This window comes from Kogia breviceps, chromosome 5 (genome assembly GCF_026419965.1).
Source record: "Kogia breviceps isolate mKogBre1 chromosome 5, mKogBre1 haplotype 1, whole genome shotgun sequence".
NCBI classification, from domain to species: domain Eukaryota; kingdom Metazoa; phylum Chordata; class Mammalia; order Artiodactyla; family Physeteridae; genus Kogia; species Kogia breviceps.
The window spans coordinates 56641968-56668727 of record NC_081314.1 but is presented as its reverse complement, the minus strand read 5'-3'; the positions used below and the strand labels follow the sequence as shown (position 1 = coordinate 56668727).

At 36.9% G+C, this 26760-nt stretch overlaps 1 protein-coding gene and 1 long non-coding RNA gene across 2 annotated transcripts in view; one reads left to right on the top strand and one right to left on the bottom strand.

The window, feature by feature from the left end:
* LOC136794241 (uncharacterized) overlaps nt 1-26760 on the bottom strand; it is a 372844-nt gene that overhangs the window by 205201 nt on the left and 140883 nt on the right. The gene's annotated exons all lie outside the window — the stretch shown is intronic.
* Nucleotides 1-26760, top strand: part of SPATA16 (spermatogenesis associated 16) — a 238980-nt gene that overhangs the window by 102276 nt on the left and 109944 nt on the right. The gene's annotated exons all lie outside the window — the stretch shown is intronic.

Sequence of the window (26760 nt, the reverse complement as noted above, 5' to 3'; positions counted from 1 at the left end):
ACTCCCCTTCTCTTTGATAAATTCTCTCAAAGAATTTTCTTCATCTCTCAATGTACAGATACCTATTGTTTCTTACCCATCCACTTTACCACCCCAGGAATTTATAAAGAAAGTGTGAGTGGTTTCTATACATACTCCAACCATAACTCCTAGGGAGAAACCCACAGTAATAGCAATGGGGAGCCTAGGTTGCTTGTGGCTACTATCTCTAGAACATTTGCAAATAACACTTTCTTGGAAAACGAAGTTTAAGAAAATTAAATAGATAAGAGAATGATTCCGTAAAATTGATACTATGAGTTTGACATGAATTCCATTTTATAAGATGGTCTTAGGAATTACTTGAACTCAATTAAACGATGGATATGGAAGGCAGAATTAATCTCAACTACTCTCACTTTGCAGTCAAACAACCAATATGCCACAATATCTACGTACCTGTGTGTTAGTGTCCACTTTTAAAAATTAAAATAGGTCTCTATCAATCTCATTTTTACATTCTATTTTTCCTTATATTCTTTTCCTGAATGTTTTATCTTACATTACCCACATACGACTTCTTCCTACTTTTTAAAAAATTTTATTAGTCCTACTTTTCATTTTGTCTACTGAGTTGTCCCTGTGGCTTACTCTCTTCCCACATACACTATGCAAATGAGAGGGAATTTAAGCGATGATAGTAAGCTACCTTCTGTACCATACTTTGTAAAGGTCACTAGCTACAAATGAAGCTAATAAGCTCAGCATAAACAGATACAGTTATCTGTAAAATAGTTTTCTTTAAGAGGTGGTTCACTAATGTGTCTTCTGACTCTAATCAAAAGATAATAGGAGAAAGCTAGATGCAACTTCATAACTAGATTGTAACTAGTTAAAACTGCTAGTAGTGTGCTGGGTTAGCTTGTTCAGACTCTAGAGAGCCCACTGTTAAATATTCAGGAATATTGGGAGAGCCAGTTGTTAACTAGGAGAAATTAGCATTGCTGGGAGAATTTACACTATGAAAACTGGCAAATGCTACAAACCCAGGATTTTGGAGTTTGGGAGAGAGTCAGATACCAGTAGATCATTGACTATAACTTAATTCTATCAGCCTAACTGCTTGAGTTAAAGTGGTCATAAAAATTCTTTATGGTTCCTAAAATAAATGAATAAACAATGTGAACTTGAAAATTAGGAATTTGTCAGTACTTACAATGTAATATTGGCACTAAATATCCATTTATCTTGACATGTATATCCCTGAAGTGCAATAAGTGTATCTGTGTAATATCATTTGATGACTAACTTGACAATGATCCTTGAGAAAATTCCTGATAACTGTTGGCTATACTGGCGTGGACTTTCCAACAGAGAAGCAGATACAAGTGTTTTCCATCTTGGTTTCCCTGGCAAATTATAATCCTTAATATAGAGTATTAGTCACCCTCTTTTCCCCTCAAGAGAAAGAATACTATGAACCATGAACACGAATATCTTAGTGTCTCTTAGCTATTTGATTTCGAGTGTAAAACACTAAACACAAATCAATGTATTAAGCATTCATATTTATCAATCAATTGCTTGGATACTTAGGTAGTTTGGTTCAGGTCTCCTACAAGCACATTATATTAAAACTAAATGAAAAAGCCCACATATCAAGGTTATTTCTTCTAAGAAGCCAATCAGTCATGTTTCTGAGATTGAGAAGCACCTACCAAAGAATGCCATTACCACGTAACTTAGGAAGTCTTACAATCATGATTCCCAGTGAAGTAGATCATCTTCCATCTGGTCCAAGACAGTGCATTTACAACCAGTCCCTGGAAACTGGGTTATCTAAAATTTTCTGAGCCTAACCAGCTCTACCCAGGAAGGAATTCGTAGAGAACAGTCCAGAAAAGATTTCCAGGACAGCTTCACAAAATCCCAGATTCTCAACCAGAAAGGCTATAGGAAATGTGATTGAATAGAGGGTATCAGTCAATGGGCATACTGACTGATTACAACAGGTATTACGACAGTGGACAGGTCCTTTTATTTTATTGGTCAGTATCTTTTCAGAAACATCATACCAGAAGAAAGAGCCGGAATATATAAATGGTAGGAAGCTGAATAAAAATAAGGATATTTAATTTTGATATAGGCTCTGCAGGGATGCTGGTCACCCTTGAGAAGACACCTGGCACCAGTTAAATTGATGAAATCACATTTTCATACCATAAATCTAAATTGAGATTACTGTAACCCACCCCCCCAAGAAACAGCCAACCTGTGAGGCCTAACCTGAAATAGCCAGTAGCCTCTTTAACATTGCTCTGTTTCCGTGCCTATAAAAGTGTACGTGTTGAAATAAAATGTTCTTGCTCATGTCTGTCCCTCCTCCAACACACACACACACACACACACACACACACACACACACACACACATTTGGCCTACTTTCATAAGAAAGATGATAAGCCAAGAAACAATATGCAGAGATGTAAAAAAGCAGACAAACAAAAGTCAAGACTATTTTATGAAGGAACTAATAACTCGATAATACGAACAGCACAATGTCTTTCATCTCTGTATGCTCACTGACTAGCACAGGCCTTGGCACAAACCAAGTTTGGGGTTTACAAATTAAACTAGCTAGTTTCTGAGTTTGTAATTACTAACCATTTAGCTGCATCAGTAAGGAGATATTACATGAAATTCCTGGTACAACCCTGGTTGAAAAATAAATATAAGAGTGTGCACATAGTAGTAAAGTCATGTGATAGGGTCATGCCTCCTACAGTGAAGATTCACGAGGCAAAAAATAGATGTCATTGCATCAAATCTTTATTTAAGACCACTCTGTGTAAGAGGAAGCAAACAGAAGGTAACACTAAGCGAGAAAACACAACAAAGCCTCTTTATCCATCACTAAGGAAGAATTAGCTGTGTGTTTCTACATACGTGAACTAGACCAGGAGACACTAGAGCAGGAATAACACATTCAAATGCTTACAAAGCCCACGCATATGGTGTGTGAATTATATGATAAAAGGGTGTTATATGAACTACAGAAGACTGGAGCTCACTAACTAGAGTGACTGTACAATTTCTCTCTCAGACTGAACACTGTGAGAGTGAAAGTGAGCACATTTAATAATTATACTAGGAAAACAGGCATAAACCAGGACTATCATTAGCACACTGGCCATATGGTCACCCTACCACTGGCCCTTCTGAGGGGAGTAGCCTTATTCAAGTCCAGCTAATGCTGCTGTATAGAAACATAGGTTCAGTGTTGCAGATTTTTCAAGAAATAGTATAATAATTCAGAGCTTTCCAAGAAATTTTTTGACTTTTAAATGTTGGCAATTACTTCAAGTTTTTCAAACACAGTGTCATCATAAGAAAGCTGAAGTAGTCCCATTCATGAAAATGTAATTCTCTGAAGAATCAATTGGCCAGGTGACCAATTTTTAGAATTCACCAAATTTCAAGTTTACTAGAACCTTATTTTAAGAAATAATCTTACTGAAAAATTAATATGAATACATTTTCTTATGTACATATTCCTCATGAATACATTCAGCAAATCTTGTTAATTTTTGAAAATTTTCAGTTTTTAAAAGCTATGGTTATAGAATGATTTATTCTCAAATATGTTCTTCTTGTGTGTATGATTATTACTCTCCTGTTCTTGAATATTCTATGACTATTTTCTTCTTATTAACATAACCAAAATTTTAATTTGGAAGTTTAACAATTTATACTAATTTCTTTCTCATATTTTAAAAGACATTTTTTTTGTTTTTAACATTTCATCATTTTTAAGATCCATTCCCCAACTTTTGGAAAGTGAGCAAATTTGCCTGTGTGATCAAATGTATTTTTAACTATTTATAGCATTTACAACAACTTGTATTTAATGAGGAGATTTTAATAGCATTCTACTTTATCTCCTGAAGCTAGAAAAAGCCAAGATAGGGAAAATGAACAGTGAGCAACACAGCACAATCTGGGCTGTGGATCCCACAGAGGGGAGACTGAAGAACAGAGAGAAACCGTAGGCCGCAGAACCCTGGAGCCCTGGCTGCTTCGAATCCATCTGTAGGATTAATACAAATTTTTTAAAGAGTTAAAATAAGCTGTCTTAGTAAATAAGCGTATTTATAAATTTAACAAATTGGTCATTTGACAAACTCGTCATCTGATGAATTGATCAGGAGCCCACAGAAGGCTGTGGGCCACATAATCAGATTTGAAGCTGGGAAGTCAAGTCTTCTCTCCAGCTCTAAAGGAATACTGGAGTTTAATTCCTCAACAGTAAAGGCTGAACTTCCTCCTACCAGCATGAGGATTACTTCCCACATCAAAGTTTGTGCAAGGGCAGTTGGGGGAAGATTTTAGTCTAGAAACAGCAGTCCACTGTTGGAAAAAGGTGTTACCTTACAGAGTTCAACAGCTTTAGTTTACTATCTACAACAAATCTGGTCTGCTCTATATTTTGAAATATTATTATTTAGTGCCATGTAATGTATGTAATATTGTGAGAAATAAATAATACAATATGTAGTATAAAATTTTTTAAATCTTTGCCCTGCTTAAAGTACTGCACTAAATGACACGCTGGATTTCAGAGCTATTGTATATTACATGTGCTTTTCAGGATTAAAAAAACAAATTGGTGAAATGCCACCAAGTTGTATCTGTCTGCTTGTTAATACACTAAGAATTTTCTCCCTCATAGCTATTTCTCAGCTTTGCCTCTCTCACTCTTGACCTCTGACAGTGCCTTTCAGTTCACTCCTATTTTATCATTTTGGCTACCTGCCATTCCCATCCTCCTTCTCTGCACTTGCCTTTTTTCTTGTTTCATGATGCTTACCTTTTCTGAAAAAAAAAAAAGTCCCGGGGCTTCCCTGGTGGCGCAGTGGTTGAGAGTCCGCCTGCTGATGCAGGGGACACGTGTTCGTGCCCCAGTCCGGGAAGATCCCACATGCCACGGAGCAGCTGGGCCCGTGAACCAAGGCCCCCCAAAATAAAATAAAATAAAAATAATAAAAGTCCCTTCTTTGTGAGTATCCCCTTGCTTCTGGTCATTAATAAGCCATTCTCCAAGCATCTCACTCATTCTGTAAGACTTTGACTTTCCTTGGTAATTGCCATTGTTTTAACTAATTAGTGGTTACATTTGTTTTTGCTTTATCTTATTTTTGATACTCTGAGACAAATTAGAATATTTGAATTTTCAAGAAATCTGCTCTATGGATGAATGTACAATGAAAATCTCAAACAATAAATTCCTTAAAACACAGATTCTTTTAGAAATGAATTGTCAGCTATGGCTAAGGTGTGACACATTAGAGTATCAATGTTTGAATGAGAATTATTTTAAACATTTAAGGTCTGGGCTCTGCATGGGTATTAGGATGTTCTAGGGATGTTTCTTTGCCAGGTAGTATGTTACTGTTAAGCCAAATCAAAACATGATATTTCAAGATGTATGAATTCATAGCTACCCTCATTGACAAGCCAAACAGTAGAGGTTAGTAGAGGTGGGAGTAGGTAAGTTTCCTGAGACCCAGCAGGGGATTTGGGGATTTGATTTTGTTGTTGTTTTCTTATGTAAGTTGGTCCTACTGGAAATTGAAAATAATGCATATATAAATCACAATCTGTCAAAAGAAAAGGGTGACCCCAAAATAAACTGAAGTGTTTGTTCAGAAATCTGGTAACATAAAGCAGTGGTGTTGCTGTAGATAAGCAGTCACTCAGGGGTAGTAGTACAGTAGCAACAAGGAAGAAACTGTGTCAGCTTTTTTGGTGTCATGGAACTCTATGATTTTAAATGAGATTATTAGGTATCTTGCAAGGGAGGAGAATATACTGACAGGCAAACTCAAGACAAGTGATTCTGAAGAGATGATAGTAGTGTTGAGCGCTTATTTTAACAGTTCTGATTCAATTGGAAGTGTAAAATCCATTCATTCACCATGCAAGATGCTAAAAATACATCACAGGGTTTTTTGGTTAAAGTAAGTTCTCATTTATGCCCACAAATAGATTAAATGAGGACTATAGGCTAATTTTTATTCTTAAATTGGCCATCTGCCTGAAGGGCTTTCTTTCTTTTTACTGGAGGCAGTTCACCACTGCAAGAACAGCTTTAGTGTGGTCTGGCATTAGTCAGTCAGATGTAACATACAGTTAGGCATGATCATTCCACCACTAAATTGACTTTCCTTTTCCCTACATATGACAAAGCTGCATGAACCCTAAGCACTGTGAAAATGTTGCTTCCTTATGTATGATTTCTAAAACTGACATTAATAAAGAGATGTTTAGTCATTTCACATGACTTAGGTTAAATATAAGACTACAGCACACCCAATTTTTATATGTGTAAGGTGTAGTGCTTGTGATTTCAAGGAAAAAAGTGAACACTAAAATATACTACTGCTTCAAGTTTCTAGCCATCTATTAGGTATTAAGGATTTAACATTGCAGATTTATAAATGTCTAATTTTACAATAAAAACACTAAATGTAAGGCTATAATGACATCAGGTGGCTTAAAAAGTAATTCTGTTGCCTTAAGAAAAGTTTTGGACATGATCCAAATTATAAGTAAATTACTGCAAGGACACATAATCTTACATAAATATAGAAAAAAATTTTACGTCAGGTTGTTAACAACAACATCTGAAAATCCATTAGAGAAAAATAAACATTGATTGAGTTTGTGAATTCTCCATCTTGCTGATGTTTATCATGGTATTTTTGTCCCTTTTCTCTTTTGAATGGTATGCTATGCATTTGCATTACCTTTAAACTTTTCTAAAATAATTTAGAAATGCACAATTCTTGGACTGTGTGCACTGTCTGCAAATATTGGTCTAGAAAACATATAGCAGACTACAGAGAAAGATATCTCTTTTTTTGCTATAGATTCAACCTTGCATCTTTTAAAAAGTGGGTGGAGCAATGAAGATAATGTAAGAGAGAATGCAGAAAAGCCCTAGAGTGTCACGTTTAAAATATGAAGAAACAAAGATCTCTTCCCTCCCTTCTTCCCTTCAAACAGACATCCACCTGATTCCATATTTTCTACAATAACAGAATGCAGACAACCAATTAAACATTAAAAAGTTTAATCCAAAGGAGCTACAGTTTAATTCAGAGTTCTGTGCTGTTTTCTAATATCTAAGTGTTGCCAAGTGAATCAGAGTTTAGTCTGTAAATGTTAAAATTATGATAAATGGATCAAAAGCTCCATGTTTTTAATCTGTAAATTGGAGATAATAATAGCATCTGTGTCACAGAGGTTATTATGAGGATAAATGAGACAATTTATATTGTGCACTTAGCACAGTACTTGGCACATCATAAACTCTCAATAAAAAATGAGATATTATCATTGTTTCTGTTGTTGTTAACAATTAGAGCTCTTTGAAGATAGCTGAAGCTACCTCAAGAGACAATGAGTTTCTCAACACTGAAACCAGAATTTGTTGAGCAGTCCTTTAGCTGAAGTACTGCACTACGAGAGACGAGCTTGCACCCCAAGACTATTTGATCCCATCTCACTCTGAGTCAGCACATCTGTGTTTTTGGAAAGACCACCCTTAACATAGGGGTTGAAGGACAAGATTCTCGCTGCTTTAAGGAGTTAAAAGAGGCAAGATGTGACTTTAAAAAATTTTTGTGTATAAATATATTAAGAATTTTAACATCCTGTTTCAGTCTGAGTGATATTCCAATTATTCTTTAAGGGAGTTACAATGTGGAGGTTGGCAAGTGGAACTTTAAATCACACAGAGAAAGAGAAGTGTTCAGTCACCTGGTTTTTATGTCAATTCTCCCTTTTTTCCTTTCCTCAGTTCTGTCAAAAATAGCAATACCTTGACAAAAGATTTAGGCTAGAAATACTAACACTGCCAGAAACTGAAATTCTTCACCCTTCTTTTTAATACCCGCATTGGTCCATCACGCTATTTTGCACATAAATTAATTTTGATGCCACTAATTGTGAAAATTGCTTATAAGTCAAAAGTTCTGATTTTGTATCTGTCTGCTAAAGACGAATCATCTACACTAGAGAATTATAGTCAAGGCAGAAAGAACTGTGTTCTACTCCCAGGGCTACAAATGACTGGCTATGTGTGACCTCGGGCAAGTTAATTAAGTAAGCTCTTTGAGTTTCAATTTCCTCAACCATAAAATGAAGATAATAATACTACCTTACAAAGTAAGCATAAGGATTAAATAAAATAATGAATATAAAACACTATAAACTCAGTGCCTGGCACATAAAAGGACCTCAATTAATTATTGCTGTTGCTATTGTTGTTACAGGCTTTGAAGAATGAACTTTAAAATCCTAATACATTCACTCTGAATTAATTCTATTGAGTGAAATTTTGGTATAAACATTATACTACTCAACTACTACCCCAATTTATCTCCATTTTGGCAGCTATCATCTATGACCTCCTGCTCTTTGCCAAACTTTATGTCAGATGTTTGTCTTGCATCATCTTTGTTCCTCACAACTCTGCAAAGAAATTATATTCTGCATTTTTTAGGTGAGAAAACTTAAGCTACAGTTTGAATGACTTGTCAGAGATCATACCATTGATAAGTAGCAAATCTGAAATTCAAGCTTAATCTTATCATCAAATTCCTATTCCTGCACACACACACAAAAACACACGTGGCATTGTCAGAGTTTTTCACATTTGCCATTTGGGTAAGTTTGAAATGGCATTGCCTTATTGTAATACACATTTTCTTTTTTATTATTATTACTAATAAGCCTGTGCATTTTTATTATTTATTGGTTAATCATGTTTCCTCTTCAGTGATATGTTCATTTGTATATTTATCTTTTGCTCATTTCTTATTGAATTGTCTTTTATCATTAAATTTAGGAAGCTTTACATATTCTGTATACTAATAACTTTTGGTAATGTGTTGCAAGTAATTTTTTCCAACTTATGGCTTTTATAATCATACTCTTCATGATATTTTTGATAAAAAGTAAGCCTAAAGATTTAGTTTTAATGTAGTCAAATGTATCAAATTCCTTTATGATTTGCACCGTTTGAGTTTTAAGAAATATTCCTCTATTCCAAGCTCATCAAGATAGCCTCCTGTATTGTCTTCAAAAATTTTTAAGTGTTCTCTTTGCCTTTAAAGTTTTGACCCAATGCTAATTGATTTTTATGTATGGTGTGAGGTAGGAATCTCTTATCATGTTTCTCCCTCAATGGACAGTCAATTATCTTGACATTATCTTACTAAATCCTTTTGCTATTGATCTTCAACGTTGATTCTGTCTAGATCAGTTTTACACATATGAATATGCTGATTTCTGGTCTGCATTCTACTGATTCATCTATTTGTCTGTTGCACTGCCAAGACTACACTATCCTACATAGAATGGTTTTATAATATATCTTGATACCTAGTAAAGCAAACCTCCCCAACTGATTCTTTTTCAAGAATGTTTTATCTATTATTGGCCTTTTACTCTTCCACCAAAATGGTCAAAAGAGTGAATCTGAATTCCAAACCAGGATAGTGTAACTTCTGGTTAGGAATTCCCAAGGAAGATTTCTTTACTTTTTCTTGTGCTCCACCAGGATTCAAGGTCAAGACTGGCATGCAGTTCCACTATTTTGCTCTGTAAGAGTTTCTCCTAGCTCTTTCATGGAAAATGTTATCTCTTAAAGAAACCATTATGCAGGTGGTCTTCTATTCAATCTTCACTATGCTTGGACCTCAGGCTAGGTCTCCTTTCCCCTATGCACAAGTCTTCTTAAAAGACAGCTACTAGACCAATAATATTAACCACAAGCAAACCAGCTGTCCCAAAATAGGAGAGACAGAAAAAGAGAATCCCAAGTTACTGGAAGAGAAATCTCTGAGCAGAAACAGCCATGGAAACCAGTGCTAGGATAGGAAAACCTGAACTGTAACTGACAAATTTCTGGAGGTTCAATGTTGAAAACTTTGAGAGGTTAAAAATTTCAGGGTGGGGGGAGGGCTTCAGTCATAGGGAGGCCCCTACACTTTTGTGAGTTTTATCTCCAGGTGCTCTACCAGGTCCTCACAGTGAATATGGGAGGAAAATTCCACCATGCTTCCAGCAGAAGGAAGGGAAAAGAAACCATTTTGAAATATGCCAGAGCATTCTGTTCTCTTTAGCAAGTCCTGCCTTCAAGTGAACCTACTTTACCAGAGCCTGACATACATGGAGGAAGAGAAATACCCAGCTCCAGCTCATTCTAGTCTTCCAAATGAGGAAAGAGGAATACCCAACTCCAGTCCTTTTTTGCCATTGCATCACACCTAAATGGGGTTACAAACTGGGAAGCATTGGTGAAGTTCACAGTCCAGGAGCACAGGTTCACCTAATGTAAATCATAGACTGAGACCTAATCATAGAACTTCAGAATGCTTCCCCTCCCCCAACACCTCACCACTACATACCAAAAGCCTATTTACTGCAGTTCCTTCTACCTAAGGAACTACCCATACTTCATGTCCCCCTTGTAACAGAAAGTTATAATGCATACTAAAAAGCTAAAAGACAGAGTTTGAAGAAACTGAACAAGCATCAGAACCAGAATGATATGTAGCAGGAATGTTGGAATTATCACAATGGGAACTTTTAAAAATACATAATTAATATACTAAGGGCTTTAAAAAAATAAAACATGAAAGAAAAATGGATAATGTAAGCAGAGAAATGAAAATTCTAAAAAAGAAAGAGAAATACTAGAGATCAAAAACAAAGCAACAGAAATGAAGAACGTCTTCAATGGGCTCATTAGTAGATTGCATATGGCTGAATAAAGAATCTCTGAGCTTTGAGGATATGACAATAAGAATTTCCAAAATAGTACACTGAAAAGCAAAAAGAAAAGGGAATGAAAAAAAACAGAATATCTAAGAACTGTGGAAAACTATAAAAAGTATAACATATGTAATGGAAATACAAGAAGGAGAAGAAAGGACCAGAAGCAACATTTGAAGCAATGACTGAGAGTTTCCAAATATTATTGTTAGACACCAAAACACAGATCAAGGAGCTTAGAGAACACCAAGGAGGACAAATGCCAAAAACCTACACCTTGGCATATCATTTTAAAATCACAGAAATTCAAAGATAAAGAAAATATCCTGAAAAGAAGCCACAAGAAAAAAAAAAAATCTTACAAATAAAGAAGCAAAGATAAGAACTACATCTGACTACTCCTCAGAAACCATGCGAACAAGAAGGAAGTGGATGAAATATTTAAAGTGTTGAGAGAAAAAAACCCACTAACCTAGAATTCTGTATCTTGCAAAAGTATCCTTCAAAAGTGAAGGAGAGGGCTTCCCTGGTGGCGCAGTGGTTGAGAGTCCGCCTGCCGATGCAGGGGACACGGGTTCGTGCCCCGGTCCGGGAAGATCCCACATGCCGCGGAGCGGCTGGGCCCGTGAGCCATGGCCACTGAGCCTGCGCGTCCGGAGCCTGTGCTCCGCAATGGGAGAGGCCACAACGGTGAGAGGCCCGCGTACAGAAAAAAAAAAAAAAAAAAAAAGTGAAGGAGAAATAAAACTTTCTCAGACAAACAAAAATTGAGAAAATCTGTTGCCAGTAGATCTGCCCTGCAAGAAATGTTAAAAAAAAAGAAAAAAGTTCTTCAAAGAGAAGGAAAATTATATGATATAGGTCAGAAACTCAGGTCTATAATATATAAATAAAGGGACAACATGAGAGAATGAATAAGTGAAGGCAAACCAAAAACATTTAATATTTTTTACTGTCAAATGAGCTAACTGCTAACTTTATTGAAAATAATAATAGCAACAATATATTCAATTATGAATGCTTGTGTCTATGTATATAGGCACCTATGCATGCTTACAGATTAGTGAAATGAGTGACAACAATGATACAAGGGATGGGAGGGATGAATTAGGAATATTTTGTTATTTTAAGGTACTTGCAGCACTATCTGTGGAATGGTATAGTGTACTAGCATATTTGAAAGTGTACTTGGATTAGTTGTAAATGTATATTGGAAATTCTAGGGCAACCACTGATAAAAGTTAAAAAAAAAAGTAAAATTGATATGCTAAAAATGGAGGAAAAAACTGAATCATATAATATGCTCAACCAAGAAGAGAAAAGGCAGATAAATTGTGGAAGACAAAAATAGGAAAAATGGCAATATAAAACAGTAACAAATATGGTAGATATTAATCCAACTCATCAATAATCATTTTAAATGTTAACGCTGTAAATATACCAATAAAAGATAGAGATTGTCAGAGTGGATAAAAAAATAATACCTAACTATATCTTGTCTACAAGAAACTCAATTTAAATATGAAGACATATACAGATTAAAAGTAAAGTGATAGAGATATATCAAGCTAACGCCAATTGAAAGAAAGTGGGAGTATCTGTATGAATTTTAAACAGAGCAGACTTCAGACCAAGGAAAGTTTTCAGGGATAAAGAGGAACATTACATAATGGTAAATGGATCAACACTTCAAGAATATATGACAACCCTTAATGTGTATGTACCTAACAACATAGGATCAAAATATATGGGACAAAAACTAGAGAAATGCAAAGAGAAATAGATGAACCCACCATTATAGTTGGAGATTTTAAGACCCCTTCATCAGAAATGAAGAGATCCAACAGGCAGAAAATCAGTAAAGACACAGTTGAACTCAACAACACCATCAATCAACTGGACAAAATTGACATCTATAGACTACTTCATCCAAAAACAGCATATTATACAGTTTCCTCATTCTCACAGGAAATAATCACCAAAATAGACCACTTCTAGGCCATTAAATACACCTTAACAAATTTGAAAGAACAGAAATCATACAATGTCTGCTCTCAGACCACAGTGGAATTAAACTAGAAAAGAATAACAGAAACATAGCTGGAAAATCCTCCAAATACTAGGAGGTTAAACACACTTCTGAATAACACATGAGTCAAATAAGAAATCTTAAGAGAAATTTTTAAATATTTCCAACTAAAAGAAAATGAAAAACAACTTATCAAAATGTGTATGTGCAGCAAAAGCAGTATTTAGAGTGAAATTTTTAGTCTTGAATGCATATATTAGAAAAGAAGAAAGATGTGAAATCAATAATCTAAGGTTTCACTTTAGCAAAGTAGAAAAATTAGAGCAAATTAAATCCAAAGTAAGCAGAGGAAATGGTATAATAAAAATTAGAGCCAAAATCAATGAAATTGAAAACAGAACATTATGAGAAAATAAATCAACAGAACAAAAACTGGTTCACTGAAAAGATCAATAAAATTAACCAGCCACTAGCTAAGCTAAGAAAAATAGAAGGGCACAAATTACTATATCAGAAATGAAAAAGGGAACATCACTACAGATTCCTTAGACATTAAAAGGATATTAAAGGAACATTATGAACAACTCTATGTCCACAAATTTGATAACTTAGATTAAACAGACCAATTCCTTTAATGACACAATTTGCCAAAATCCACAAAGAAGAAGTAGACAATCTAAAATGGCCTATACCTATTAAAGAAATTGAATCAATATTTGATAACCTTTCAGGACAAAAACAACCAGGCCCAGGTAGTAGATTCACTGGTGGATTCTGCCAAACACGTAAGGAAAAATTATACCAATTATCAACAATCTCTTCCAGAAGATATGACCAGAGAAAATACTTTCTAACTCATGCCATGAAGCCAGCATTACCCTAATCCCAAAATAAGAAAAAGACATTACAAAAAACAAAAACAAAAATATATCTCTCATGAACATAGATGCAAAATCCTAAACAAAATATTAGCAAATTGAATCTAGCAATATATTAAGAGATTATACACCATGACCAGATGGGATTTACCCTAAGTATGCAATGATTGTTCAGTATTTGAAAATCAATTAATGCAACCCATCACATCAACAGGCTAGAAAAATCACATGATTATATCGATAGATGCAGGAAAATCACATGACAAAGTCCAACATTCACTCATGATAAAAAGCACTCAGAAAACTAGAAATAAAGGGGAACTTCCTCACCTTGATAAAGACTACCTACAATAAAAACCTACAGGTGACATCATGCTTGATGAGAAACTTGAAGCTTTCCCACTAAGATCAGGTATAAGGAAGTATGTCCCCTTTCACAACTCCTTTTCAACACTGTAACGGAAGTTCTAGCTACAGCAGTAAGATAAGGAAAAAAGTATACAGTTTAGGAAGGAAGAAACAAATCTGTCTTTATTCTCAGATGACATGATCACCTGTGTAAAAAATCTGAAAGAACTGACAAAAAACACCTGCAACTAATAAGCAGTTATAGCAAGGTTGCAAGATACAAGTTGAACATACAAAGGTCAATTGCTTCCTATATACCAGCAATAAATGGGTGGAATTTGAAATTTAAAACACATTACCATGTACACTAGCATCCAAAGAAATGAAACACTTGGGCATAAAACTAACAAAATATATTTCAGATCTACAGGAAAAAAACTACAAAACTCTGATGAAATGTATCAAAGAACTAAAAATATGGAGAGATAGTCTATGTTCATGGATAGAAAGACACAATATTTTCAAGACGTCAGTTCTTCCCTCCTTGATCTATAGATTCATTCCCAACCAAAATCCCAGCAAGTTATTTTATGGATATTAACAAACTAATCCTAGGGTTTATAGAGAGAGACAAAAGATCTAGAATAGCCAACTCGATCTTAAAGGAGAAGAGCAAAGTTGGAGGACTAACACTACCCAACTTCAAGATTTACTATAAAGCTACAGTAATCAAAACAGTGTGGTATTCAGAGAAAAAATAGATACATAGATCAATGGAATAGAACAAAGAACCCAGAAATATACCCACATAAAAAGAGTCAACTGATCTCTGACAAAGGAACAGAGGCAATATAATAGAGCAAAGATAGTCTTTTCAACAAATGGTGCTAAAACGACTGGACATACACTCACACACACTAACATACACACAAATCTAGCCACAGACCTTACATCATACACAAAAAAATTAACTCAAAATGGATCATAGACCTAAATGTAAAACACAAAACTATAAAACTCCCGCAAGGTAACATAGAAACTATTTTACTACAATGGTAGATAAATGTCATTAAACATTCGTCAAAACCCATAGGATATACAACACCAAGAGTGAACCATAACATAAACTATGGACTTTGAATGATAACAATATGCCAGTGTAGGTTCATTGATTGTAACAAATGGACAATGAGGTGTGGGATGTTGATAGTGGGGGAAAGTGTGAGTGTGTAGGGACAGGGAGTATATGAAAAATCTCCCTACCTTTACTCAGTTTTGTTGTGAACCTAAAGCTGATTTTAAAAAATAAAGTTTATTAATTAAAATTTTTTTTTAATTTACATAATTTTTTTAAAGATCCTCTAATGAATGCTAAAGTTAGTAGGCAAACATTTGAGGAGAAACATGATATTAGCATAGACTCAAAATATCTCCCCAAATATTTCTCAATTGAAAAGGGAAACCTAGTAACTTTCTGGTGAAGAAAAACGGCAAATACTACCTTAATCAAATTATCAAGGTTAATATCACCAGTAATAAAACATCAACATTGTACCCCCTGGTTGTATGCAATGAGAACGACAACATGTTACTTCTATAGTATTCTTGCCTAAAATACATAATTTCACTCTAATCATGAGAAAACATCAGACAAATTCAATGTGGGACACATTCTATATAGTAACCAGTCATTACTCATTAAAAGTATCAAGACCATGAAAGAAAAGGAAAGAATGAGAAAATATCAAAGACTGGAGGACACTAAGGAAACACAACTTAAACGTATTGTGGCATCCTTGAATGGATCCTGGAACAGAAAAAGAGCAGGAAGGAAAAAAACTGGTGAAATTTGGAAAAATCTGTAGTTCGGTTAATAGCAATGTACCAGTATTAATTTCCTGTTTTTATTCATTGTACTATGGTTATGTAAGTTGTTAAAATTAGAGAAAGCTAGGGGAAACAGGGTGGAAAAATATATGTTAACTTTCTGTTCTATTTTTGCAATCTTTCTGTAAATTTTAAATTCTTTCAAAATAAAAAAAAATTTAAAAACACCTGTTTGTTATGTTTGTTTTCAGTCTGTGTTGTTTAAGAGTATCAGCTGTTCTGAGTAGGGTTTCTCTGAACATCTTATCCACCATAGTCCCAAATTTGAAAGCCAAGACTTAACATTTTAAAGACATATTTATCATCTTTCTCTCCCAGCCTATTTTGGGATATCCTTTGCCTGCTATAATTTAAGAACATGTTCTTTTTCTACATTTTATATCTCCTACAGAATCCATCTTAATTTTAGCTTCTGAAGCTTATTCTGCTATTCTTTTATACTTTTCTTTAACTACCTGAATCACAAAATCAGGTGCTAATAACTTCATTAGAATTGGGGTTAGACAATCAGGATCAGCAATCCAGTATTATCACTTAGAATTGTGTTGGCTTCAGCAAGACCCTTAGCCCATATGAATGAGGATAATAATAATGCTAGTATCTGGACTCAAGTCTCTAAACGCTATTATGAGAACCAATTTTCTCTTTTCCCCCAGGTTCCCTGACATCACAGTCTCTAAATATTTTCCCATTTCTCTAACTTTTCCTTCCCAATCTCTTATTCCTAAACCCACTACTTAAAAATCAGTATTTTCAAAGGTTCTATCCCCTTTACTCTTTTTTAAAATTGTGCATTTTCTTTTCCTTGGCCAGTCAATTGCCTCTCCTGGCTTCAACTAATCAATATACTAATGACTCCAAAATTCATGCCTACATTCTCAGATCTTGCTCCCAGCCTCCACATTTATATATTCAAGCACCTTCTGGTTATCCCTATTTGGTTGTATTATAAGCATCTCAATAAAAATATGCTCTAAACTGAATTCTTTTTTTTTTTCGTTATGCAGGCCTCTCACTGTTGTGGCCTCTCCCTCTGCGGAGCAACAGGCACTGGACGCACAGGCTCAGTGGCCATGGCTTACAGGCCTAGCCGCTCTGCGGCATGTGGGATCTTCCAGGACTGGGGCACGAACCCACGTCCCCTGCATCGGCAGGCGGACTCTCAACCACTGCGCCACCAGGGAAGCCCCTAAACTGAACTCTTTATTGCTCTCAAAAACTTAACTCTCCAGTATCTTTATTGTCGAACATAATGGACTAATTAATTAAATAGTGAAAATACCCACAGAATACAATGCAACCATTTTAATTAATGGGCAGATAATATTTACTGATGTGGAAGATATTCTCAACGTATCTTTCATTTTTAAAAGCAGGTTAAAGAACAATATGTGTAGTATGCTTTATTTAAAGAACAAATTTGGACACATCTCTCTCCAGACTAATTACTTCAAATGCCTCTCCATAATCTACAAAATAAATCCTGGCAAAAAAATTAATGGTCTCTAATTAAGACCCTGTTTATCTCTCTAGACCCCTTTACACACATACAAACACACACACACGCACACACTTTTCAATACTGACATACTACCCAAGCACAGCATGCTGTTTCATGCTTGTGCACATTTTCATATTCTATCTCAGAACAGCTTTTCCCTGTTTGGTCACCTCTGAAGCCTTTCTTGGGGCCCACCCCCCTGGGAAGGTTTCCTTGTCTCCATTTTCTCCAAATAGGATCAATTATTCTTTTTTTCTGTACTATTTCTGTGCCTTCTTTTTACACCTACTAGTGCATATTTTATGTCATAACTATTTCCTTAAATGTCAATTTATCTTAAAAGACCATGGGTTTCTTGAAGATGGAGAATTGACCAATTCACCTTTCATGCCTTCACTACCCATTTTCTTGACTCAATCACATTAGTCACAGTATAAATACTGTGGAATTGTAATAAATACTGTGGAACTGAAATTAGAATGCATATGAAAGCACATACCACAAATAGAGTACTCTGAAATGAAAAATATTATTATTATATATATTGCTATTTAAATTCGTGCTGTAACAACTGACATTTTAATCAGCATTACAAAGAACAAATTCTTCCAGAGGGGGCTTCTTACCTAGATTAACAAAATCTAGAATCTAATAGTAAAGTAGGTAACATCCCCTTAGACCAGATGTCTATATATAAAAATACAGAATAAAAGAGAGGTACCATCTTCCAAAACTTTATAAAAGCCAACAAAAGAATTTACTGGGAATAATTTGACCTAGACTCTGTAGTGAAAACTTTATAGTTTTTATCTACATCTTATTTACATGACTTGAGTTTCCCCAAGCCTTATCAACTCATGAACACAGACCAAACCATAATAATGGCAGCAGCTCAATATACTGGCTTATATCCCCACCTGCATAATATAAGACTTTACTTCTCCCCCAACTTACTTGGGATTCTTTCAAACTGACTAACATGCACTCCAGAAAAAGGATACAGTTGAATAACATGATATGAAGAGGTTAGCATTTAATGTCATTATCTAAGACTGCCCCCACCCAAAAAAAGAGTTAAAGTCAAATATCCTTCAAAGTCTATTGTCCACTATCATCATGTACGGGGTTTTGCGTATACAACATATATACGAATATGCTCACAAAATATGTAATGTTTATTGTAATGTTCAGTATATAATTCCAAAGAGATAATATATTCAGAAACCATCACTCAAGGATATCTCTGCTTGGAATACTTCAGCAAATTAATGAAAATTCTCTTTGTTGGCCCTTCTTTTTCATCCTCATCATTCCATCTTCCATAGATGACTTTATCAGTCCATATAACTCTTCCTTAGCCCTAATTTATCTAAGGTTTTCCTGTAAGGCTTGGAGGACTGCCCACTTGCCAGGCAGACGTTTGATCTCTTTGCCATTGATCAGGGAAACCATTACATCTTTCTCACATTTTAAAAATAGGTTTCAAACTTGCAATGATTATTGCTGATTTGACTGACTCCATTCCCTGCCTGTGGGCTTAAGCTTATTGAATAAAATGGTGAGCTCACACTGGGCTCTATTTAAATCTTCATCTTTCCTTTTATCTTTTGATCAATATTTTGGAATCCAACTAGGTTAAATGCATGCATAATGTGACCTTGCTATTACTGGGGTTTCATATCAGTCTTGAGTCTCTGGGTTCCTCACCAAGGAACTGGGAACAAGTTCCAACCCCAGGGGCTAAAGGAACTCTCTATCTGCTAGCATAATGTGGACACTTCCTTAGGGATCCCATAACATTCTTTTCCTAGGTTTGTTGTGTTCTAAGTATAATTGCTCAAAAGAATATCTTTGAGTCATGGGTCTCTAACAATTTACTTCTGTGAAAGATTTTGCTTTCCTCAAATAAAATCTGTAAAATCTTGGCCATGGTACTAGGTTCCTAAATCCCTGCCTCTCCTGCACGAATGACTGCATGCATTCAGTCAGGGACGCAAGCTCTAACCCTTTGATGGGAAGAGTCCTTTCCTGAAACAGGAAGAGCTGAAATGGATCCCATCTGTACAGGGCCTTGAGACCTCTTGTGTCTGACCTTTTGATCATCCCAAGGTCAGTAGTAGCAGCTCAGAAGTTCATTAACAGGCTTACTATTAAATCTCTTCTACCCAGAATCAAGTGGGTTACATGAGTGCAATACGAAGCAGGGTTTCCACTACACTCACTGTTAATATTAGATGCTTATAATTCACATTGAATCACCCTGGCCCTCACTCCTCCCTGCCAACACACCTAGAGCCCCATACCTTCCTTCAAGGGATACACTTATTCTCTTAAGGTTTCCATGAAATTTAGAATTTTAAGATGTTCTTGCTGCAGTCTACTCTTCTGTGAACTGGTATGATTTGTTTCTCCATGACCACAGAACTGTTTCCTTCTTTCCTTATAAACAACTCACACAGGGGCTTCCCTGGTGGCGAGGTGGTTGAGAGTCCGCCTGCCGATGCAGGGGACACGGGTTCGTGCCCCGGTCCGGGAAGATCCCAATGCCGTGGAGCGGCTGGGCCTGTGAGCCATGGCCGCTGAGCCTGTGCGTCCGGAGCCTGTGCTCCGCAATGGGAGGGGCCACAGCAGTGAGAAGCCCGCATACAGGAAAAAAAAAAAAAAAAAAACAACAACTCACATGAAAAAATACTTGCCAGCTGTTATTGCCTTCTGAAATTATTTATTTATTTTTAAATTTATAAATATGCTACCATTACTTAACGTCTATGGGCACATTTGCAAAACCAAAAACAATTTAAATAATAAGACAAACATCATGCAAACTGTGGTTTGGAATAAAAATAGAGAGCATTGTCTCTGCCTATATTAAACCCCCTTCAAGCAAACATTTAAATAAACAGATGGACAGTGTATTGTGCCCCCAAAGAAATGTAAATGCTTCCTCAAATCAATGCCATGAACAAGTTCAGGGGTGCAAAAGCTTCTCCTGAAAATGAAAGGGTGATCATCTTGTAAACTTAACATCTGCCATGCTGGAAGCGAACATCTCCCTTCTAGGGTCTTCCATGCACTCTATCCCAAAAGCTCAATAATATAAATACTACTTTAAATGACACATAATAAGTGCTCAATAAACAAATAGTTGTTTGCTTTTAACATGCAGACCACTTTAATTCTCAACTCTTTTGCTTTCCTTATGCTGTTCGCCATATCTGGAATCTCTCTCTTTTTTTTTCCTTCAACCTTGCTGTGTTCTCTTTTTATCTAAGGAACAGTCAATAGAAATTTTACTTTATGTTAATGTAGTTGTTTGTGTGTGATGAATAATCTACGAAGTAGTGAAAATCCATCAGCGTTTATCAGCCAGCCTTTCTGATTCCAATCCATAAATTAAAAGCTACAAAATGAGCATTTGGAAAGCACTATTTCAGCACAAATCAAGGCTTCTATGGATTAAATCTCCTGAAAAATTCTATAAGAAAGTCATACAGCAAGCTGTCTGAGGATAAATACAGGTATCTCTAAGAAAATATATACCCAATAGAAAAAAATGCACATGTATATGCATTTTTTCCATAGACTCCTGAGTCAGGGGAAAAAGTTAAATCAAATTATAAGAATCTATTGCAGAACATTACTAAGTGAAAGAAGCCAATCTGAAAAGGCTACATACTGTAATATTCCAAGTATATGACATTCTGGAGAAAGCCATACCAGTTCTGTGGAGACAGGAAAAGTTCAGTGGTTGCCAGTGGTGGGGGTGAGGGAAGGGATGAATTGGTGAAGCACAAAGGATTTTTAGGGCAGGGCAAATACTCTGTATGATGCTGTGATGGAAACGTGTCATTATACATCTGCCCAAACCCATAAAATGTACGATAAGAGTGAACCCTAAGGTAAACTATGGGTTTTGGGTGATTATAATGTATCAGTGTAAGTTCGTCAATTGAGACAAATGTACCAGTCTAGTGGGGAATGTTAATAATGGGGCAGAGGGTAAATGGGAAATCTCTGTATCTTCCTCTCAACTTTACTGTGAACCTAAAACTGCTCTAAAAAATAAAGTCTTAAAAATAAAAGAATCTATTGCAGACTACTATATAATCAGCTGTGCCTGGAAGAAGGAATAGAACAAGCAGAAAATGAGATTCTTGTCCTTGAATAGCTTACAATTCTACCGGAGAAAAGGTAAACAATTCTCTCTACAGAGTAATAAACAGGTTCATTGAACCATGGAAGGTGGCATGCCACAATGCATTCATGCTGTAAAACATTTCCCCTGAGAAAATAGGAGATCACATCATTTATCATCTAAATTAGGAAAATTTTGAGAGTGAAAGAGGCCCTATTAATTACCCTAGGACAACAGGCATAGACTAGGACTGCCTTGGGAAAACCCAGGTGTATGTTCACCTTAAGCATGGAGTCAAAAACATAGGCATCACACTGCTGACCACTCTATCCTGAGGATTCCGCCCGAGCAAACATACTGCTCTCAAGATGTTTATCCATCAAGGCAGTCTAAACTGGAGAGGAAGATGAAGGACAGGGGACCTAGAAGCGGTGGAGATCACTTTGTTTTTCTTTTCTATTCTCTTCCTTTTTTTTTTTTTATTGGGGTATAGTTGCTTTACAACGTTGTATTAGTTTCTGCTGTATAGCAAAGTCAATAAGCTATATGTATACATATATCCCCTCTTTTATGGATTTCCCTCCTGTTTAGGTCACCACAGAGCATTGAGTAGAGCTCCCTGTGCTATACAGTAGGTTCTCATTAGTTATCTATTTTATACATAGTAGTGTATATATGTCAATCCCAATTTCCCAATTCATCTCACCTTTCTTTTCCCCCTTGGTGTCCATATATTTATTCTCTACATCTGTGTCTCTATTTCTGCTGTGCAAATAGGTTCATCTGTACCATTTTTCTAGAGTCCATGTACAGGCATTAATATACGATATTTGTTTTTCTCTTTCTGACTTACTTCACTCTGTATGACAGTCTCTAGGTCCATCCATGTCTCTGCAAATGACACAATTTCATTCCTTTTTATGGCTGAGTAATATTCCATCGTATATATGTACCATATCTTCTTTATCCATTCCTCTGTAGATGGACATTTAGGTTGCTTCCATGTCCTGGCTATTGTAAACTGTGCTGCAATGACCATTAGGGTGCATGTATCTTTTTGAATTCTGGTTTTCTCAGGGTATATGCCCAGGAGTTGGATTGCTGCCATGCAGCTCAATATCAAACAAACAAGCAACCCAATCAAAAAAATGGGAGGAAGACCTAAATAGACATTTCTCCAAAGAAGACATACATGGCCAACAAACACATGAAAAGATGCTCAACATCACTAATTATTAGAGAAATGCAAATCAAAACTACAATGAGGTATCACCTCACACTGGTCAAAATGGCCATCATCAAAAAAATCTACAAACAGTAAATGCTGGAGAGGGTATGGAGAAAAGGGAATCCTCCTTCACAGTTTGTGGGAATATAAACTGATACAGCCACTATGGAGAACAGTATGGAGGTTCCTTAAAAATCTATTCTCTTCCTTCTACTGACTGTTTCCCTTTTAAATATCCTAGTTCTTACATATCTCTCGTTGCTAGTCATGCAATTTTTTTTGGCCTGGTGACCTCAACTGTCTGTAAAAGTTGACTGCCCAGCCTGGTCCATACAGAAAGAGGATCAAAGAGGATCAGAATCACCAAGACCTGCTCTTTCACCAGGAGGCACGTCCAACTCATCTTCTCTTACAAGTGGACTGGATGAGACCATCACACTTTATTTACAATGGGTGAGAGCACTGCACTTTTTCAGCTACTCAGACATAAACTCTATGATCAACATCTTGGTGTTTCCTTCCTGCCCACTGCCACCCATCATCAGCCACAGTACCTTTCACAAACCGAGTGGTCAATAGCTTTTGTTTGAATAAATGAGTAGATAAATGAGGTGATAGCAATGCCTAGAGACAGGAGAGCTTTTCTACCCTCCTCTACCTGCACAGAAATATCCAAAGGAGCAAGCAAATATCCTAGCATGTGTGCCATAGTTTGCTTCCCCAATGCACATTTTTTTCCTGAAGGAATAAGTCTCAAAATATTTAATGTAATTCAGCGGAAAACTTGGTTTCACATGTAGAATCTCATTTTAACTTCAACAGCACATATGTGCCTCCCTTCATTTAACAAACTCATTAGCAAAGAGTTACCGACCACCTACTATGTGCCAGTCACTGTTCTAGATGCTAGGGGATATGACAGTGACCAAACTTTCAAAAGTCTCTGTCCTGGTAAAGGAGGAAAGGTTTCCACACACTAGGAAGCCCCTTCACAGGTGGAGGCTGCGGGTGGCAGAGGGGGGAAGCTTTGGAGCCGCGAAGGAGAGCACAGCAACGGGGGTGCAGAGGGCAAAGCGGAGAGATTCCTGCACAGAGGATCAGTGCCGACCAGCACTCACCAGCCCAAGAGGCTTGTCTGCTCACCCGCCGGGATGGGCGGGGGGCTGGGAGCTAAGGCTTGGGCTTCGGTGGGAAGCCAGGAGAGGACTGGGGTTGGCAGCGTGAATACAGCCTGAAGGGGTTAGTGCACCACGGCTAGCCGGGAGGGAGTCCGGGAGAAGTCTGGACCTACCGAAGAGGCAAGAGACTTTTTCTCCCCTCTTTGTTTCCTGGTGCACGAGGAGAGGGCATTAAGAGCACTACTTAAAGGAGCTCGAGAGACAGGCATGAGACGCTAAGGCCGCTGCTGCTGCCACCAAGAAGCCTGTGCGTGAGCACAGGTCACTATCCACACCTCCCCTTCCAGGAGCCTGTGAAGCCCGCCACTGCCAGGGTCCCGTGATCCAGGGACAACTTCCCCGGGAGAAAACACGGTGTACCTCAGGCTGTTGCAACATCACGCTGGCCTCTGCTGCTGCAGGCTTGTCCCGCATTCCGGATCCCTCCCTCCCCCGGCCTGAGTGAGCCAGAGACCCCGAATCAGCTGCTCCTTTAACCCCGTGCTGTCTGAGCAAAGAACAGACGGCCCTCAGGCGACCTACGTGCAGAGGAGGGTCCAAATCCAAAGCTGAATCCCAGGATCTCTGCGAACAAAGAAGAGAAAGGGAAATCTCTCCGAGCAGCCTCGGGATCAGTGGATTAAATCTCCACAATCAACTTGATGTACCCTGATTCTGTGGAATACCTGAATAGACAACAAATCATCCCAAATTGAGGAGGTGGACTTTGAGAGCAAGATATATTATTTTTTCCCCTTTTCTTCTTCTTGTGAGTGTGTATGAGTATGTTTCTGTGTGAGATTTTGTCTATATAGCTTTGCATTCACCATTTGTCCTAGGGTTCTGTCCGTCCATTTTCTGTGTTTTGTTTGTTTTTACTTCAAAAATTTTTTTTCTTAATAATTATTTTTTATTTTAATAACTTTAATTTACCTTACTTTATTTTATTTTACTTTATGCTCTTTCTTTCTTTCTTTTTTCTACTTTTATTCCCTTTCATTCTGAGCCGTGTGGATGAAAGCCTCTTGGGGCTGCAGCCAGGAGTCAGTGCGGTGCCTCTGACATGGGAGAGAGCCAACTTCAGGACACTGGTCCACAAGAGACCTCCCAGCTCCACGTACTATCAAACGGTGAAAATCTCCCAGAGATCTCCATCTCAGCACCAACACCCAGCTTCACTCAATGACCAGCAAGCTGCAGTGCTGGACACCCTAAGCCAAACAACTAGCAAGACAGGAATACAACCCCACCCATTAGCAGAGAGGCTGCCTAAAACAATAAGGCCACAGACACCCTAAAACACACCACCAGACGTGGACCTGCCCACCAGAAAGACAAGATCCAGCCTCATCCACCAGAGCACAGGCACTAGTCCCCTGAACCAGGAAGCCTACACAACCCACTGAAGCAACTTTAGCCACTGGGGACAGACACCAAAAACAACGGGAACTACAAACATGCAGCCTGCAAAAAGAGAGACTTCAAACACAGTAAGATAAGCAAAATAAGAAGACAGAAAAACACACAGCAGATGAAGGAGCAAGATAAAAACCCACCAGACCTAACAAACGAAGAGGAAATAGGCAATCTACCTGAAAAAGAATTCAGAATAATGATAGTAAAGATGATCCAAAATCTTGGAAATGAATAGAGAAAATGCAAGAAACATTTAACAAGGACCTAGAAGAACTAAACAGGAAACAAGCAATGATGAACAACACAACAAATGAAAATAAAAATACTCTAGATGGGATCAACAGCAGAATAACTGAGGCATAAGAATGGATAAGTAAACTAGAAGATAAAATAGTGGAAATAACTACTGCAGAGCAGAATAAAGAAAAAAGAATGAAAAGAACTGAGGACAGTCTCAGAGACCTCTGGGACAACATTAAGCACACCAACATACAAATTATAGGGGTCCCAGAAGAAGAAGAGAAAAAGAAAGGGACTGAGAAAATATTTGAAGAGATTACAGCTGAAAACTTCCCTAATATGAGTAAGGAAATAGTTAATCAAGTCCAGGAGGAACAGAGAGTCCCATACAGGATAAATCCAAGGAGAAACACACCAAGACACATAATAATCAAACTGTCAAACATTAAATACAAAGAAAACATATTAAAAGCAGCAAGGGAAAAACAACAAATAACACACAAGGGAATGCCCATAAGGTTAACAGCTGATCTTACAGCAAATATTCTGAAAGCCAAAAGGGAGTGGCAGGATATATTTAAAGTGATGAAGGAGAAAAACCTACAACCAAGATTACTCTACCCAGCAAGGATCTCATTCAGATTTGATGGAGAAATTAAAACCTTTACAGACAAGCAAAAGCTGAGAGAGTCCAGCACCACCAAACCAGCTTTACAACAAATGCTAAAGGAACTTCTCTAGGCAAGAAACACAAGAGAAGGAAAAGACCTAAAAGAACAAATCCAAAACAATTAAGAAAATGGGAATAGGGACATAAATATCGATAATTACCTTAAATGTAAATGGATTAAATGCTCCCACCAAAAGACACAGACTGGCTGAATGGATACAAAAACAAGACCCATATATATGCTGCCTACAAAAGACCCAGTTCAGACCTAGGGACACATACAGACTGAAAGTGAGGGGATGAAAAAGAGATGCCATGCAAATGGAAATCAAAAGAAAGCTGGAGTAGCAATTATCATATCAGACAAAATAGACTTTAAAATAAAGACTATTACAAGAGACAAAGAAAGACACTACATAATGATCAAGGGATTGATCCAAGAAGAAGATA